Genomic DNA, 17,267 nt, shown 5'->3' with positions numbered 1-17,267 from the left:
ACAAAAAAAAAAAAAAAAAAAAAAAAAAAAAAAAAAAAAGATTAGTTGCTGTAGAGTAGTAGTTCCAGACATTGTGAATAGCTAAAGGCAGCCCTTATCAGAATTTCTTGGTGCCCAGCAGGTTGTTACTCTGAACAGATGAAGTGTAACCACCATCATTCAGAATTCATTTTGCAAGAGGAAATTTAGGTGACTTGGGAAACACTGGTCCCTGAATAAGCCACACCCTCTTCAGAAAATGTGTTCTTTGTGTTTACCTCAATAAAAGGTAATGTCTTTACAATTTTAGGTGGCAGAGTGTTAACGTTTACTCAGATCCAGTCTTCTATTGGACCTCTTTAAGAAATTAAGGAAGTTGATCAATGTTATGTGGCAGATATTAAACCTAGATTTGTGCGACTTGATTTCAGCCCCAGACCACATAGGGAGTTCAATCTTGGTTAGTAGGCAGGCTCCCTTCTGAGGCCAGTTATCTGGTTTGGAAAAGCTGATTTATGGTGTGCATCCATTCATAACCTCATCAGCTGCCAAAAAGGATGTCAAAGCCTCTGGGTGACTGAGGTGATCCCATCATCCTTGTCTTTTCCATTGACGTATAAGATCTTACGACTGTTCCTCTGCTAGAAATAAAAAACTCTGTAAGATATCTAAGTGGTAATCCTAAATTTAAATCTTCAGAATTAGAAATGACTTATTGCAAATATCCCTGTTCCGGGAAACCAATGTGCTGGCATTCTTGAAAGTATCTGTAAGTCAATGAAAAAACAATAGAGAAACTAACTGAAAGTAATTGGCCTGGAACTTTCTTTGGAATTGTAACTTGATCAAAAAACTTAACTTCTACACTTAAGTACCAGTTAAAGGTACTGACCAATGATACTCCACAATATATATTTAATCACTATAAAAGTTTGATAGGAAACATGATTACTTTTCTTCCATACTAACATTCCATTAAGCTTTAAACATTTGAACTGATAAAATCCATCACCCTGCTAAGTAGAATTGATTGTGGAAGTATGTTCACACAAGAGGATATTTTTAGATTACCTCTGTTGGGTTCTGGTTAGCAATGTTTATGTTCATTTAATGTTTTCCATATGCTGTTACTATTTGAAAGTTTCGTCTGTGCATTGATTCTCATCCCCAGCTGCAGAAGTCTAGACTCTAGGCTGCAGCTTCAAACCCAGTGTCTGGATATTCTGGCATCCTGACAACCAGAATTATCTGCAATGAGAATTTGGGTAATATATTTATGAATATACTCACATACTTCGATGTCTTTTATCTTTTGATGGAGCCATTTTGTAATATGCTTAGTGGATGCACAGTCTCAAGACTATTGGCATATTCCATAGCTTTAAGATAAAATAGAATATTCTAGAAAATTTACATTAAATGAATTATACTATGACTTTTTCAAAAGAGCTTGATTATTTGATAAAGTTGGCATGTGCAACCATGTGCACATTCAATGTGCAAAAGGAAAATCAATTAATAAAAGTACAATCAGGAAAAAAAAAATGTCACCTGAAATTTTACTAAATGTGCAAAAGGAAAATCAATTAATAAAAGTACAATCAGGAAAAAAAAAATGTCACCTGAAATTTTACTACTTAGACAGAATGTAATTCAATGACCATCCTTCCCAAATCTCTCTTTGTGGAATGTATTGTCTTTTAAGGGATAGTGATTTTTAATAAGGCTCTAAGTATACATTGTATGTAAACTTACAGGTAGTGACCCAATTTTATTGTTCATACCTGGACACTTTAGAAAGTGAAAAGGACTGTTGTTAATAATCAGGTTGGGGCAATAGTTATGTATCTGACTGTCCTGGGCACCTCAAACTCGGATTACCTTGCATAAACCCTTTACCCTTTATATAGTTGATAATTTATTAACTGTTTCCTGAACATTTATTATATACCAGAAACTAATCAGTAAGTAAATAACACATAAACTGCTCTCAAGGACTCAGTCCAGCAGTAGTTTAAATGCTATGCAATAGGGGACCAGTCACAGTGGCACAGATACCAGGATGTCACTATGCAACTGGAGCCATGCAGAAGGTTGATCTAAACATGGGCATGTCCTCATGTGTGCCCATGATCCTGACTGGCTGGAAGGCTGAGAGGGGCAGGAAGAATCAAAATACGATGAGATTCCAGCAGGGACATCTGTCTCCCTCTCTCTGTCTCTCACTTTTTCCTGTGTCTCATCCTACTTCTTTGTCTCTGTCTCACAATTAATACATGTTTCAAAATGCTGTGCATTGGGGTTTTCAAGTAGAAGGGCTCCTTGATAGTATGAGGACATAGAGGTACTGTCAGTGAAGGCTAAGGTGGCTTTCAAACAATTAGTGACGTTAACTTGACTAAGCAGGGAGCTGGGGATAGTTCCCCCTAGAAGGAATGACATATGCAAAGACTAGAAAGAAAAAAAGACAGTGAGATGTTGGGTAACTGCAAAAGACTCAAGGTGATTAGAAGCTTTGAAGGAACGAAAAGTGGCTGAAGATGAGGCTACACAGAAAGGCAGAGACCTGAGTATAAACCACCTTGTGTACAGTGCTAAAAAGATGGGGTTTAGCCCAATGTGTACTGGCACATTGTAAAAAGGAAGATTATATTCATGGGAGAGGTTGGGGTGTATGTGATGAATTTAAGGAGGTTGCCTTAACAGTCTTTGGATCAAGAGATAAAAGGGCATCATGGCCTCAAATTCAGGTACTAGCTGGATGGAAGAAGCACTTAGAGAAACACAGAATACTCAGGATGGAAGGAGATGGGTGGGGAGAAAGCAAAATGGTTAATATGATGTAGTTTAGATGCATTTAGTTTGGGGGTCCATTAGGGCATTCAAGTGGAGATGTCTACCTGTGTGATTCTTTTCCTGGAACTGAGTAGAGAGATTGAGGTGGGGAAGAACAATTGAGGAATTGGTAGCTTAGTGATATTATTTGAAGCCAAGGGAATTTGAGGCCAGTTGGACTTTTATTACTTATTGTGAATGACTATTAACTCTGGTTCAAGGTTATTGAATTTGCAATAGAGTAGAATAAATGGTAACTAAAATTATGACATTTTAAAATTCATTCATCCCCACCCATTTTCATGAAAGAAACATTTGTCTGGGAGATATAAAATACTATTATTTAGACTTTATTATCCAAAGGAAGAAGCATAGAGATTTTTTGCCAAAAATAAAAATTAGAAGACTCCCTGTTCTTTCCCTTTCATAATAAAGATAAATGATTAAAGCTCTCTGGTTAAAAAAAAAAAAAGAAAAGAAAAGAAAAAAAAAGCAAATAATTACAGTCCAGCCTAAAACTAGAATCCTTTGGTTCATTGAAATCCACAAACAATTCCAACACAGTGCAACTTTCTCCTTTGCTAACTCTTTAACATGATTTTTCCTCTGAGAGTTGCTTGTCTTGCTAGTTACTATAGTCTGAATAGTTGTGTCTCCACCAAATTCATGTATTTAAATCCTAATCTCTCAGGTGCTGATATTAGGAGTTGAGGTGGTTTGGGAGTTACTTAGGTCACAAGGGCAAAGAGCTTGTGAATCAGATTAGTGCTCTTATAAAAAAGGCCCGAGGAGCTGAGCCTATTTTCCAACATGTAAGCACACAGCAATAAGTCTACAACTTAGAAGAGGCCCTCCCTGGAGCCCAGCCATGTTAGAACCTTCAACATGGACTTCCCAGCCTCCAGAACTGAGAGAAATAATGGGTTGTTATACAATGTATTTTTCTGCTTCTCTGTATAAAAATGCATTGTGACTTTTCTGATGACCCAATAAATTTCTGTTGCTTAGAAGCCATCAAGTCTAAGTATTTTGTTTTAACTGCATGAGCAGAACAAGATACTAATGTTTAACTGTTATATAAAGAAAAAAAATAGAGTGAGAATAATCAGAAAATATGGGAATGTGAGTAACATTGAGAATCTTTATCCAGCTGTTTCATTCTTTTAGAGTTCTTTTTAAAAGGCAGCTGAAGGTCAGAGTGATTCTATGCCTTTCCAAAGGCCATCCATGAGCCTGGGTAGAACAAGGCTTGACATCCTGGAGCTCAGTTACCCCTTAAAGGCCATGCCCATTTGCAAACTGTGTGGAAATAAAGGGTCTGTGCATTTGTCATTCAATTAGTTTAAGTTTCATTTCATTTATTTACTTATCTATTCCATTTAAAAGTAATTTGCTGCTTGAAAATGCTGATAAAGGGACCAGCAGTTAGCATAATGGCTATGTCGCTGGACTCCCACATAGTCGACCATGGTTGGAGTTCCAGACCTGGTGGCTTAAACTCACACCGGGCGCGTGGGTGTGCGTGCCCAAGATCCTGAGAGGAGAATGGAGGAGAAGGGATTGTGGCGTGGCCATCCCCCCTGGGGGGGTGATTTCCTGTTTTCTTTCTCTCTGTCTCTCTCTGTGTGTCTGGCGAGCACCATATATAGCAAAATCCTCTCCAAAAAAAGAAAAAGAAAATGCTGATAAAGAACAAGTATACAGAGCCAGCCCTATAACCTAGTGGTTGAGAAAGCTGGAACTCACCTGGCCAACCATGGTTCAAATCCTGGCCCCAACAGCTTGTAAAACATACCAGATGTGTGTGCATATGTGCCCCAAATCTTGACAGGCTAGAGAAACGGAGGCAAAAGATTGTGATGTGACCATAGCCCACCGGAGGGTGGCTTTTACTCTCTCTCTTCCCCCATCTCTTCCTGTTTCTTTGTCTCTGGAAAGTGCATGCACCCTCTGGCAGTTAAAAAAAATAAGTGTCCAATAATGACATCTTAATTGGTCAAAATGTAGGGACAGAAAATGAAAGGAGACAAAAGAGCATTTCTTCTGCAGTTGCCTTGGCATTTTTCTCTTTAATTATAAATATACAAAGCATGTTATCTTTCTGGTTACATGTCCTTTACTTAATTGCACTAAAAGCAATTCATCAGAGAGTTCAAATATTGCCTCTGGTTTAATAGGTAAGAGATTTTTTTTGTTTGTTTGTGAGGAAGTCATTTTTGAAGCCATATTATGAGCATTTTAAAATTATCATTCTCCTCTCAACCTAGAAAAAGTATATAGATAAAAAAGCAAAATGAAGTAGAGATTTGGATATCCTCTGTCATTTTCTCCTGTTGATTTTCTGTAATGCTATTAAGCAAAAGTTCAAGGAGTCAGTGAGAACCTAGTGCTGGAGACACGGTGGCTGGGGAAGGACAGCCAGTCCAGTAGCGATAGTGGCTAAGGAAAAACACTGGACTGGGTGTTCAAGTGGCCTTCTGAGGCTCCCTCATCTCTCTGATCCCTATTTATTTGCTCCTGAATGTGCGTTGGGCCAGGTTGTTTCTATGGCCCCTAACAACTGTTAACAGTCTAGTAGCCTTCAGTCAAGATAATACATTTTCATTTCCTTGCAAATTTTGACTCCTTGCATTTTTGCTTCTCCTTTCTAATCTGTTGTTGAATCCTGCCACTCTATTCAATCAACATTAATTTACTATTTTTGTTTATTCACTTGATATCAGCCACTGTCTTAGATGCCTTTTTTGTCTGTGTCTAACATTCATTAGACCTGCCTACCCTGAGTGTTGTAATGCCCAGTTCCAGCTGCCTACATTTGCTCATCTCCCAGAAATGAAGCATATATGTCCTAGTTTATCGTAATATGCCCGTCCTTAAATACTTGTCCTACCATATACCTGCCTGAAAAACATAAATACACCCTCTGAGTGGTTCAAGACACTGAGGTTTTAGATTTAGCATTGGAAAATGAAAAGGAAGTTGAACAAACTATGATGCAGGTTTGAAATCCACACGTTTCCTAGAAATGCATCAAATTTTGATCTACATAGGAAGTAAGGTGATTTCAAGAATAAATAAACACCCCCCAGATCTAAATAGACTTGCCCTGTCTTTAGAAATTAAAAGAAGAGAATGACCTAAAGCTTAGTTACACGTATGATTTGTTTTCTTTCTGTATTTATTTGCTTGCCTCATTTGCAAAATGGCAGCCACAGACAATTAAGACAGTGGAAGTGGGAGCCTCCACTGCACATAGCCCAGACAGAACGTGCACATGTGAGGACGCCACACATCCACACGTATGTTATCCATGGCTCCATCGAGCAGTCCTCTTAATTATGCTTTATATATGCTTTGTGCAGCCAGGCATTGATCTTTCAAGTACCGTTGTCTGGTTCAGAGACTTGTAATTAGGCAGAAAGATCTGGTGAAATGGATTCTATGGAATTATTCAAATGCTCTGTGTGTATGAAATTGTTCATCTAGAATTATTTATCCGGAAAAAAGACACTTTCAAATATGCACCGAGCCTACTGTAAAATGTGTATTCCTTTGCTTTATTGACTGATATTCATGCATTTCTTGGACATTTGCAAATTGTAGGACTTCTTTTCTGTTTTGATTTGGAACTGCTTTGTTCTTGCCTGTGGGCCTGTTAATTGGTGAGCTCTTTATCCGGGAGATCAAGAATCTGTGACTTCTTTATTAACCCACTGTGAGCACTGATATTTCCGTAGGTATGGTGAAGAGTAGTTGAGGCTTCGTTCTCTCAGTATTTTACAAACACTGGTCACCTGAAAGATGTGATCAAGAATAATAAGAATAATTTAATCAGCAGTGTAGAATAGAATCCCCTGATACGGGGGATTCTGTAATGAGCTGTTTTGTCATTTTCCCTTTTTTGTTGACATTTACAATTCCTTTTACTTGTGCAAGGATAAAATCCTGTTAGGGATTTAAAAATAAATAATCAAATTCTACATTGTAGTTCTGAAAATGATGTTTATTTTTCTGAAGGCATTGTCCTGATCTGTAGGTGGTGGTGTGAAAATTCTTCACATTTTTCTCCCTTGAAAAATGGAGAGGCCAGTAAATTCCTTTTTCCTCTTTCACACATAAATGCACCATCATCACACACCTTTCTATAAAAGTATGAATTTCCCTTCTAAGTGGTCTGAGAAATTATCTCTGCAAAAAGAGCTCCCTGGAGGATTTACAAGCATAGTAACGGGAAAAAGAAAGAACCCCTAAACAATTTCAGTGACTCTTAGGAATGTAAATTGTCCATTGCTATAGGACTTATTTGTTGACCAAAACATGTGACACTCCCTCCTAGGATACTACTGTTGTTCCATTTCAGCATTTTTAGAACTTGTTTTTCCTTCCTTCTGATTAGCTGCTGCATTGTGGTTGATTCTTGCTGCTGTTCAGTCCTAAACGAGTAAGCAATAAGCTCCGGTGTGCAGGGGAGATTTTTTTCCTCCATAATTCTTCACAGCTTTTATAGCAGAATGATTTACTGCCTGGCTGGTTTAACATTTTCTTATTTAAAAAATTACATACACATACAGACACACACACACTCACATAAACACACACTCACACACATACACACATATACTGTGTGTGTGTGTGTGTGTGTGTGTGTGTGTGTGTGTGTGTGAGTATGGATTCGTATTATGTATAGCCACCCTAAAACAAAGTCCAAAAGCATACAGGAACCCCCAAACACCCTCTCAACACTGCAGAAGTCTGCTTTTGGTTAGTCAGTCGTCTTCCTGCCCGAGTGAGTAGGCACCTCTATGTCAGCCCGTGGATCCGTGGTGGTCACATCAGGGTCCTTTAGATTGACAAGCACAACAAATCCCAGTGGTCTGGGCCTTGAGTGACCACTGACCTTAGTCATAATTATCATGGGCACCCAGCAATTTTACTTTCGGCCTGAAATTCATTTTCATTCTTTCTTGCCTTCTTGCCTTTCTCACATTTTTTTCCCTGAAGAATGTGTAGGTTCTCTTTAATGTTTCATTTCTCATATAACTGGCCTGTGGAAAGAAAGAGAAAACAAATGCATTGTGTGCTAATAGACTCTTTTGGGTACACAGATGTTTCCTAGAGTATTTGCAAAGTCCAGGTACACTCCGACGTACACACAGAATCACCCTGGTATTTAAGTGTAAAAAGAATACTCAGCTAGCCTTTAAGCAACCTGCATGACAGGAGTGATTTCATACCAATCTGTCATGTAACTTGGTTAAGCCTGAAGTCTATCTCTCACTGGGCCTCATTTTAGTCATATGTGTGTCGGCTAAACATAAATTCAATTATTTTTTACTTGTGTAAGTTTTCTCTTCTAAAGCAGTAATTAAGCATACATATCTACTTCCTAATTCTCTTACAGTGTCTTTCAGCAACTCAGAACTAGAATATTACTGAATAGACAGAAAAACTGCACAAAAACATTCAGATTGACTTTATTAATCAGAATCTGTGTAACAAAATGAGCTCTTGTAGTACCTAATTATAGCTAGCACAACAAATGCAAGAGAGCCCTTATGTAATTTATTAATTGTGATATCGGATTGATTCTCTAGAGTTGCCATGTCAGGTAAACAGGGAGGTTACAAACTCTCCACATCACACATCCAATTAATCACTTTTCATTGTACTTTTCCAGTACAAAGCTGGCTGGTCATTAAAAAAAATGTGTTAATCATAGAGTACAATGAATGTGACATTTAAGATCATGTAAATGCAAAAATCATATCGTTTGCAGAAAAAGTCAAACTCATGCCAAAAAGCATTAAATAAGATAGAGTAAAACATTTTATAATGTTAGAGCCACATTCTACAATAAAATTGTAATAGTTATGAAAATCCATGCACCCAATAACACAGCACTGCCAACATAAAATAGAAACCAATGAGATGGAATTCAAACACCACAGAAATCCAATTGCATATAAAAATCCAGCATAAAATGAAGAGAGCATTTCAAAACACTGATATAAAAATGATCTTTTTATAATAAATGGTATTGGGATAACTTGAAAGCCATTTTGAAAAAGGTAAAATTAGATGCATGTCTCATACCATCACAAAAATAAATTCTAAATGCATCAGAGATCTAAAAGCAAAAATAAATAAATAAATTGAAAGTATAATCAGCTCTCACTTAACAACAGGGATGCTTTTTGAGAAATGCATCATTAGGTGATTTTGTCATTGAGCAAGCATCATACACAAACCTGGATGATGTTGCCTGCTATGTATCTGGGCTATGTGGTATTGGCAACTGCAATCTTACGGGAGCACCATTTTACATGTGGTCCGTAGGTGACCCGACACCATTTTACAACACAGCACTGTTGATACATAGTATCAAAACTTGACGACTTAATCTACTTGCCTGTTGGTAAAGGTTTTGTAATTGTTCCTAATTGTTATTAAAAAGAAAACAAAAGATAATTTTGGCTATGTGATAATGAAACTTTTACATGTCAAGAGGGCCGCCTAGTAGCATGGGGGATAAGATGACTGTATCCCACATGGCTGACCCTGTGGTTCTAGTCCTACACCAGATGGCTTGAAAAACACACGGGATGCATGTGAGTGCATGCTCAAAATCCCAAGGGGAGAATGGAGAAGAAGGTATTATGGTATGGCCATCCCCCCAGGGAGTACTTTTCACTTTCTGTCTCTTTTTCTGGTAAGTATATGTGCCCTATAGCAAAAATTTTAAAAAGAAATAAATTAATTAATTAAAAGCAAGGGAAATGGAAAACACTATAAACAAAGAAGTTAAAAGACAAATGTCGATTTGCTTGATTGAGCCAATATACAGTGTATTCTGGATGGAAAAAATCTCACTTTGTATGCTATAATGATGTATAGCGAATGAATATAAATAAATAAATTCAAATAAAAAAAGAAAAATGAAAAAAAGACATGTGACTACTGGGACAGAATACTTTCGATATCTATCACTGATAAAGAGCAAATACCTATAATTTGTAAACATCTTTTTTAAAATTAAAGGGAAAAATGAACAAACATTCTAAAAATCCTCTAAAAAAGACATGAAGGAACAATTCACACAAAAAAAGAGCATATGACAAAATGTTCAAGTTCACTTATAATGAGAGAAATTCAAATGGGAACAATCTAATGCTCATCCATCAGACTGTCAAGCTTAAGAGGTATGGCAATGCATACTGCTGGCGAAACTCTAAGGAAACGGGTACCTTCATACGTCGCTGGTGGGGATAGTAAATGCTGCCATCCCTATGGAGAAGGATTTGGCAATATCTAGCAAAACTATGTATGCGTTTCCTTTTATCTTTTTTGTTTGTTTGTTCGTTTGTATGCTTGCTTGCTTTTGGCTAGAGAATATGGGCTTACCAGCAGAAAAGAATGAGAAGAGCAAGCACCTCCTATCAAGTATGGCAACGTCCCAATTCCTCCTCCTGCATTGCTCCCTACTTTTAGGACATGTTTCTCAAGCTTCTGGGTCTGGGACTCAAACCTCATGGCCAGACATCAGGATCCAGCTACCTTAACAATCAGGCTATAGAAGCAGCACAACTTTTCTTTCCTTTTTAAAAAAATGTATTTAATTTTATTTATTATTATTATTATTTTCAATTTGAATAGAGACAGGGAGAGAAAGAGAGGGAAAGTGAGAAAACAGGCTGCCAGTTCCAGGAGTCAAACCATGGTCAGTCATGTTTTGTTCCATGTCCAGTGTCTTAACGATCACCCCTCCCCAAAATAAAAATTGATATAGGGCATGTGTGTTCTCCAGAGAGAGAGAAAAAAAATGAGAAAGCACTCCCAGAGGGGAATGGCCACATCAAAATCCTGAATGAACTGTGAAGATATACTTTCAATAACGAGTGTGTGTGTGTGTGTGTGTGTGTGTGTGTCCATGCCTGTGTGTATGCATAAGATTGTTCAATAAAGCATTTGTTGTAATTACAAGACATTGGAAACTGCTTAAATTTCCAAACTTAGAGATTGGTTGCATAAACTACAGTATATACACACTGTATCATGCAGCTCTGAAAAAACTGTGAGGATGACCTCTATAATGGAATGATTTTCAGGATATATGCTTCAATTTAAAAAAATGCTATGGACAAAAGAATATATTACTATGCTTCTTTATATGGATGACACTTTTAGAAATTAGAAGTCTATGGGACCAGCAGTTAGCGTAATGGCTATGTCGCTGGACTCCCATGTAGTCGACCGTGGTTTAAGTCCCATACCCAGCGGCTTAAACTCACGCCGGGTGCTTGTGTGTGCGTGCCCAAGATCCCAAGAGGAGACTGGAGGAGACGGTACTGCAGCATGGCCATCCCCTCTGGGGGGTGATTTCTCACTTTCTCTCTCTCTGTCTCCCTTTCTGGTGAGCACATGCACCAATAGCGAAAACCTCTCCCCCCAAAAAAGAAAAAAAAATTAGAAGTCTATGTATTTATCTTATTTTTAGTAAATTGTATGCAAAAAGTATAAACCAAAAAACAATGAAATAATTTACCTATAAAAGGTAAATTGAGAACAGAATGGAAGAAACATGAAAGAGAGTGATGCTTGATGCTTCTCTGAGTATATCTTTTGATGTAGTTTTGGCCTTTGAAAGCATATTAATGTGTATAAATTCAGAGAATACAGCTTAATCAATAAGAATGGAAAGAAAGCTAAAACAAATGAACTGTGTTTCACAATGAGTCTTTTAACCTCATTTAAGGGCGAAGGGAGGGAGGAGAGAGGGAAGGGTGGAGGGAGGGAGGAGGAAAGAGGAAAGGACTTATGTCCTGTATGAACACAGAAATTCACTATTGTCCTCAGTCTTGGAAAGAAAGGAGTGGCAATTGGCAAACAATCCTTGGTTCTAGTTGGCAAGTTTGCTCATGGACTGGGCAAAGCCATTTTCAAGCTATTTTTAAATATGTAATCAAATTGATCAAATAAGTACATACGTCAATGTTCTTAGAATCCAGTGTTCTCACAGTAGAAGAGACGTAAATATGGCGTAGGATAAAGCAAGAAAGAACCTCAAGGGGAATACACGGTAACCAGAGACATCTGAGTGGACACATCATGTATGAACCCTGTTTATTCTTGTATATGTGCATATATATATGCATATGTCTGTATGTATAATTGTACTTATGTGTATGTATCATTATATGTTTAGTGGCCATAACATTTCATATTTTTCTAGTGGCTATAACATTTACCATTTTTAAAGGAACTAGAGATCCATGGAGAAATAGCTGATTTCAGGACAGAAGCAGGATAGGTAAAAAGTCCTGGATTTCCTCCTTATTCCATAAAAAGTAGAAAAAAATCAAGAAAGAAAAAATGACGGGAGCATGTTGGAAGGACTCAGAAATGAGCTTGTTTAAATTGTGCTGTTCAGATCATGAACAATTGGAGTGCCAAAATAATGGAATGCAGTTCCGAATTATAATCTATTGACAGGATTCATGATACTGTATCAGTAGAAAAGGAAAACAAAGGATAAAAGTAATAATAAATAGAGGGAAAATGAGGGCCCTACTTCTAGGAGAATGATGCTGGCTGGCAGGTGAATGCGGTGGGCTGGCGGGTATGCGGGAGTTGGAAAAGTCATGGTAAAGATTGGCTCAGACAGAAATCAACAACTGAGGCTCGCTCTGAAGAGGATATGATGATGATGAGTATAATAGACTATGTGGATGGTCTTAAAGTGTGTTCCTATTGTTCAATATCATGTCCAAATGATTAAAGTTGATGTCACTGGTGAAGGGCAAACAGACATTATGTACTCTCAGCTGGGATACCCTAAAGAGACCACATTACCTGTGTAGTATTCCAGCCTAGAATGATACTTGAATCTACTCACAGTGCATGTCAGGCAAACTTGAAATGAAAGTTCTATTAAAAAAAATTATAAATGAGGGTGAGGAAAACGACGTTCTTCAAAAATGTCAGTTCTGTAAAATACATTGCAAGTTACCATAAAAGACTGGAATGTTCTAAATTGAAAGTTGTAGCAACATAACAGATAAAGGAAGTACCTGAACAATACCAGATCCAGTGACGGAGGATTGAGAAGTGGTAAAGGGATCATCAGTTAGAGTAATGGCTCTGTCGCTGAACTCCCATGTAGTCGACCATGGTTCGAGTCCTGGACCCAGTGACTTAAACGCACACTGGGCACGTGTGAGTGAGTGTCCAAGATCCCAAGAAGAGAATGGAGAAGAAGGGATTGTGGCGTGGCCATCCCCCCTGGGGGGTGATTTCTTGCTTTCTGTCTCTCTGTCTCTGTCTCTATGGTGAGCACACGCGCCCTACAGCAAAAACCTTTCTAAAAAAAAAAAAGAAGAAGTGATAAAAAGACACATTTAAGACAATTGATAAAGCTTGGAATGCTACATGTATATTAGCTAAAAGTATTGCAGTAATGCTAATATTGCCTAAGGTTGATAACTGTACTGTGGCCATGGAAGATAACAACTTTATTTTTGTCTTGAAGGATAAAGGGCTTCATGTTTATAACTTATTCAGGGATCAAAGGGTAATCTACTTGTAGACAGTCTCAGAAAAAAAATGAGAGTGCAAATGACAAACAGGATAAAATGTTAAAACACGGTTAATCTGCTTCTCTTTGTCAACTCTGACTGCTATAACAAAACGCTCTCAACTGTGTGGCTTATAAAGGACAGAGGATTATTTCATCCAGCTCTAGAGGCTGGGAAATCCAAGATCACCAAGATCGAAGTGCCTGCAAATTCAGTCAGCAGTGGCCCGTTCCGTGGTTCACAGTGGGCCCTTTTCTCTCCGTCCTCACATGGTGGAAGGGGCAAGCTCTTTCTCTGGAGCCTCCTCTATAAGACACTAATCTCACTCATGAAGGGTCCACCATTATGACCTAAGCTCTACCCAAAGGTCTTATCTCTCATGACCTTAGCGTTAGGACATAATTCGAAGGGGAGATGCAAACATTCAACCTACAGCACTGTTCAAAAATTAGATGAATAATTTTTAGTCTGTAGTTTTGCATTTTCAGTTTGAAATTATTTCAAATCAGAGGTCTTTCTTTTAAATTGCGGGGAGATAGACATCACATTCACCCGAAGGAGAGTTACACCTTTAATGATGACCTTCGTCGCCTTACCCCTTACCCAGAGGCATCACGTAAACCTTCCAGGCCAGTCCTTTGGCCTCTAATGTCAGTTCAAGGCTCTCTCCAGTGCTCCAGCCTGGTCAATGAGTCTGGGCACGTTTAATCCAGAGGATGAGAGTCAGATAGTCTTTGAATTGGGATTATTTTATAGTTCTTTTTTTGAACAGTGGAAGCAGCAGGCCCTACCAAAAGCTTCAAAACCAGCAGTGCCCCAAATCAATGACTGCAGTTGGATGAGGAACTGCCTCTAGTGAAATTTTTCCCTTCTGGATGGCTGATTTAGCAACTGAGATAATTGGCATTATTCATCTCAAAACATAGAAAACCTTCGTCAGAATGCAAAAACAGTGGTTGTTAAAGGATGTAGTGTACCTATTACTTAAAAATGGTTTGCTAGTTGAGATAATATGAGAGGCATTAAAGAAATTAAGGGCCAGATTATCATTTCTTAGTGAGCTAACATGTTTTCTTTTTTTCACTTTCTTGAGTAAGAATGTGGGATAAAGCATTCTTTGAGCATGTGGAATGAAAGTGAAACTAAAGATGAAAGAGGATCATGTTTCTTTTGTGAGGACCAATCTCAATTTTCTTTGGCTATGTAACAATGATAGTAGTAATAGCTAATATTTATTGAGTGTTCTAGTAATACATTGAGCTAAACTCCAATCTGAATCAGCTAATTTTGATCTGTGTTTGTTTTAAAGATGAGGAAACAGGCTCAGAGATATACTTACTCAATGAATAAGTGAGAATTACTCCAGAGCCTGAACTATTGAAGCAGATTGACTCTGAGAGTAAGGACATTTAATATAAAACAAAAGAACGAGTTAAGAAAACACCCTCCCGAGGCCAGCAGGTACTGTGGTAATTAAGGCTCTGGACTCATAGCTGATTGCAGTTTGACTCCCAAACCCTGAAGCTTGGCTTAAAAATCATGCTGAGCACGTGTGTGTGTGTGTGTGTGTGTGTGTGTGTGTGTGTCACAAATCCCAGGAGGATAATGGAGGAGAAGGGATTATGGTGTGACCATTCCCCCTAGGGAGTGATTTCTCACTGTCTCTCTTTCTCTCTCCCTTGCAGGCACACATGCCCTATGACAAAAACCTTAATTAAAAAAAAAAAAAAAAGACACCTTCTCAAAGGCAAGCTCCCTTGTAGCACATTGAAGATTATGGATCTGCAATAGGATGGGCTGAAACACTTAGACCAGGGTGTTCCTAACAGCATTATAATTGGCAGGTAACAGTTGATGTGCTGTGAGTTGTTAGTAGGTTAATAGATATTCTTTGGGGAATAATTTCCTCATCAAATAAGAATGGGAAATAGAACATGTTCTCAGGACATTTTAAAAAGTAGCTTCCACATTTTTGGTCCTAGGGACATGGATGGGAAATTCCGATGTTTTTACTCTGCCAGGCTCTGTGACTGTCTTTCCCATTGATCATATTTCTAATAGCAAAACGTTGGATCATGTAATCGGGAGAAGATAAAAGAACAGCTACAACAAATACAACAGAATTTTCATTTGTCCTCTAGTATTTTTGGATACCAATGGCAATCTTTCATACCCGCTCAACTTCTTGATCAATCGGGATGGCAGAGAGGACTTTCCTTAGAAAGGTCATTGACTCTTAGACATGGTCAGGAATAGAAGGAATCATAGTTTTACCTTTGGTTCTCCCAAACCAAAGCAAATGTATTCCCTGTAGGAATTCTGATTAAAGTGTTTTTGTTAAAGAAAAAATGGGAGCTGTGTCAAGAAACAAGCTGTATCAAATAATTCTTTGCATGGCCAGCCCTGGAAGTGCAGCGCTACTGCAATGCCACATGGTGCTGAAACCATATGGGCAGGTCTTGGGTGCTCATTCCAGTGTCCCTCTGCATGCCTGGTGCATATGTGCATGGCCATGACCCAGGCTGGCTTGGACTGGGGAGGATTGTAGCATGAGGACTCTGCAGAGTGCACCGTCTGTGACTCTCTGTCAAGGAAGATACAGATATATAAACTTTAAAAAATAATCCTTTGTAAATATCTAGTAAGAGAGTATGCATTTATAGCATTGGGGTCTATTTCTTATTTTATTTCTGCCCCCCAGCATTGGCTGTTTGTAGTAGCTGAAAACAGAACTAGTAAAAGTCGCAGAAAATCTCCTGGAGGTCACCACCCTGTTGTGCCTATGGAAAGAAAGCAGTTCCGTAGGGAGGGAGGGGAGATGGCCATGAAGTCCTAATAGGCCATTTTCTGTCTTCTCCCTTTGATTGTCCTCAATCACTTGCCAATCACGATGCTATTAGGAGCACCCTGACCGAAGAGGCTCACATGCATGGCTTTGCCATTAGCAACGTTGACAGGGAGCTTGGAGGTTACTGGGGAGCTGATGGGTCTTGAGAGCCTAACATTAGTAGTCTGCCTGCCCTTACAACATACTGAAATAGCCCAGCTCCTCTGTAGAAAGATATTCAGACAAGATCAGAACTGTACCTGCATGAACATCAGCATCATTTCATCTTCTGTTACTCTTTGCATATCTGATCATTTATTCTATGGAAGTACAGTAAGTCATCTTTGTTGTCTATAATGATAGGGCTGGTTTGTGCTAAAACAAGTTCAGCATGCCCCAGAGAACAGAATTTAAAAAATGTCTTGCTGAACCTTCTGTCCCCAAATCTTCGCACACTGGCCTCCCTGACTCTGCTAATACTGAGCCAGGGGTGGGCCAAACAGACATTTCTGAAGCTTCACACCCCATCAGAGTCGGACATTTCAGCACTTTAGATTCCATGATCTGGTAGGAATTGGGAAGTCAAGTCCAGGTTTTACTGACCCAGTGTCAAGATTGATCTCCCATTTCATTTAAAGCTCATCCTTCCTTTCTCCTTCCTTTCTGCCAAGGTGTTCAATGAGGTTGTGCACAGATTGGTCTCTAATGTAGGGCTTAGGAGAATGTAAGTCTCTAGATTGGTATCAGTGGTAAAGTTCCAGATACCAATCAGCAGCTATTTGTGTATGTTCCCTATGGTTTTTCATCTTTCCTTCCTTTTGTCCTTCTTTCTTTTCCTGAAGAAGAACTACTGTGAATGAAAAATAGATTCTTAAGCTCCTTGATTGTCCCTAAAAAGACATTTGTGACCTCACCTTCAGACTTGTTTATCTAAGAATATAATTAAAAACATATATATATATGTGTATGTGTGTGTATATATATGTGTGTATATATATATGTGTGTGTGTGTGTATATATATATATATATATATATATATATATTTCACTTGGAG

At 38.4% G+C, this 17,267-nt stretch overlaps 1 pseudogene; it reads right to left on the bottom strand.

Moving 5' to 3' along the window:
• LOC102481288 (metaxin-1-like) overlaps window positions 1-16,517 on the bottom strand; it is a 23,207-nt pseudogene extending 6,690 nt beyond the window's left edge.
• Between the last annotated feature and the right edge of the window lie 750 nt (window positions 16,518-17,267).

The sequence above is a fragment of the Tupaia chinensis genome, unplaced genomic scaffold (genome assembly GCF_000334495.1).
Source record: "Tupaia chinensis unplaced genomic scaffold, TupChi_1.0 Scaffold000427_1, whole genome shotgun sequence".
Taxonomy (NCBI): domain Eukaryota; kingdom Metazoa; phylum Chordata; class Mammalia; order Scandentia; family Tupaiidae; genus Tupaia; species Tupaia belangeri.
This window is presented reverse-complemented; position numbering and strand designations above follow the sequence as displayed.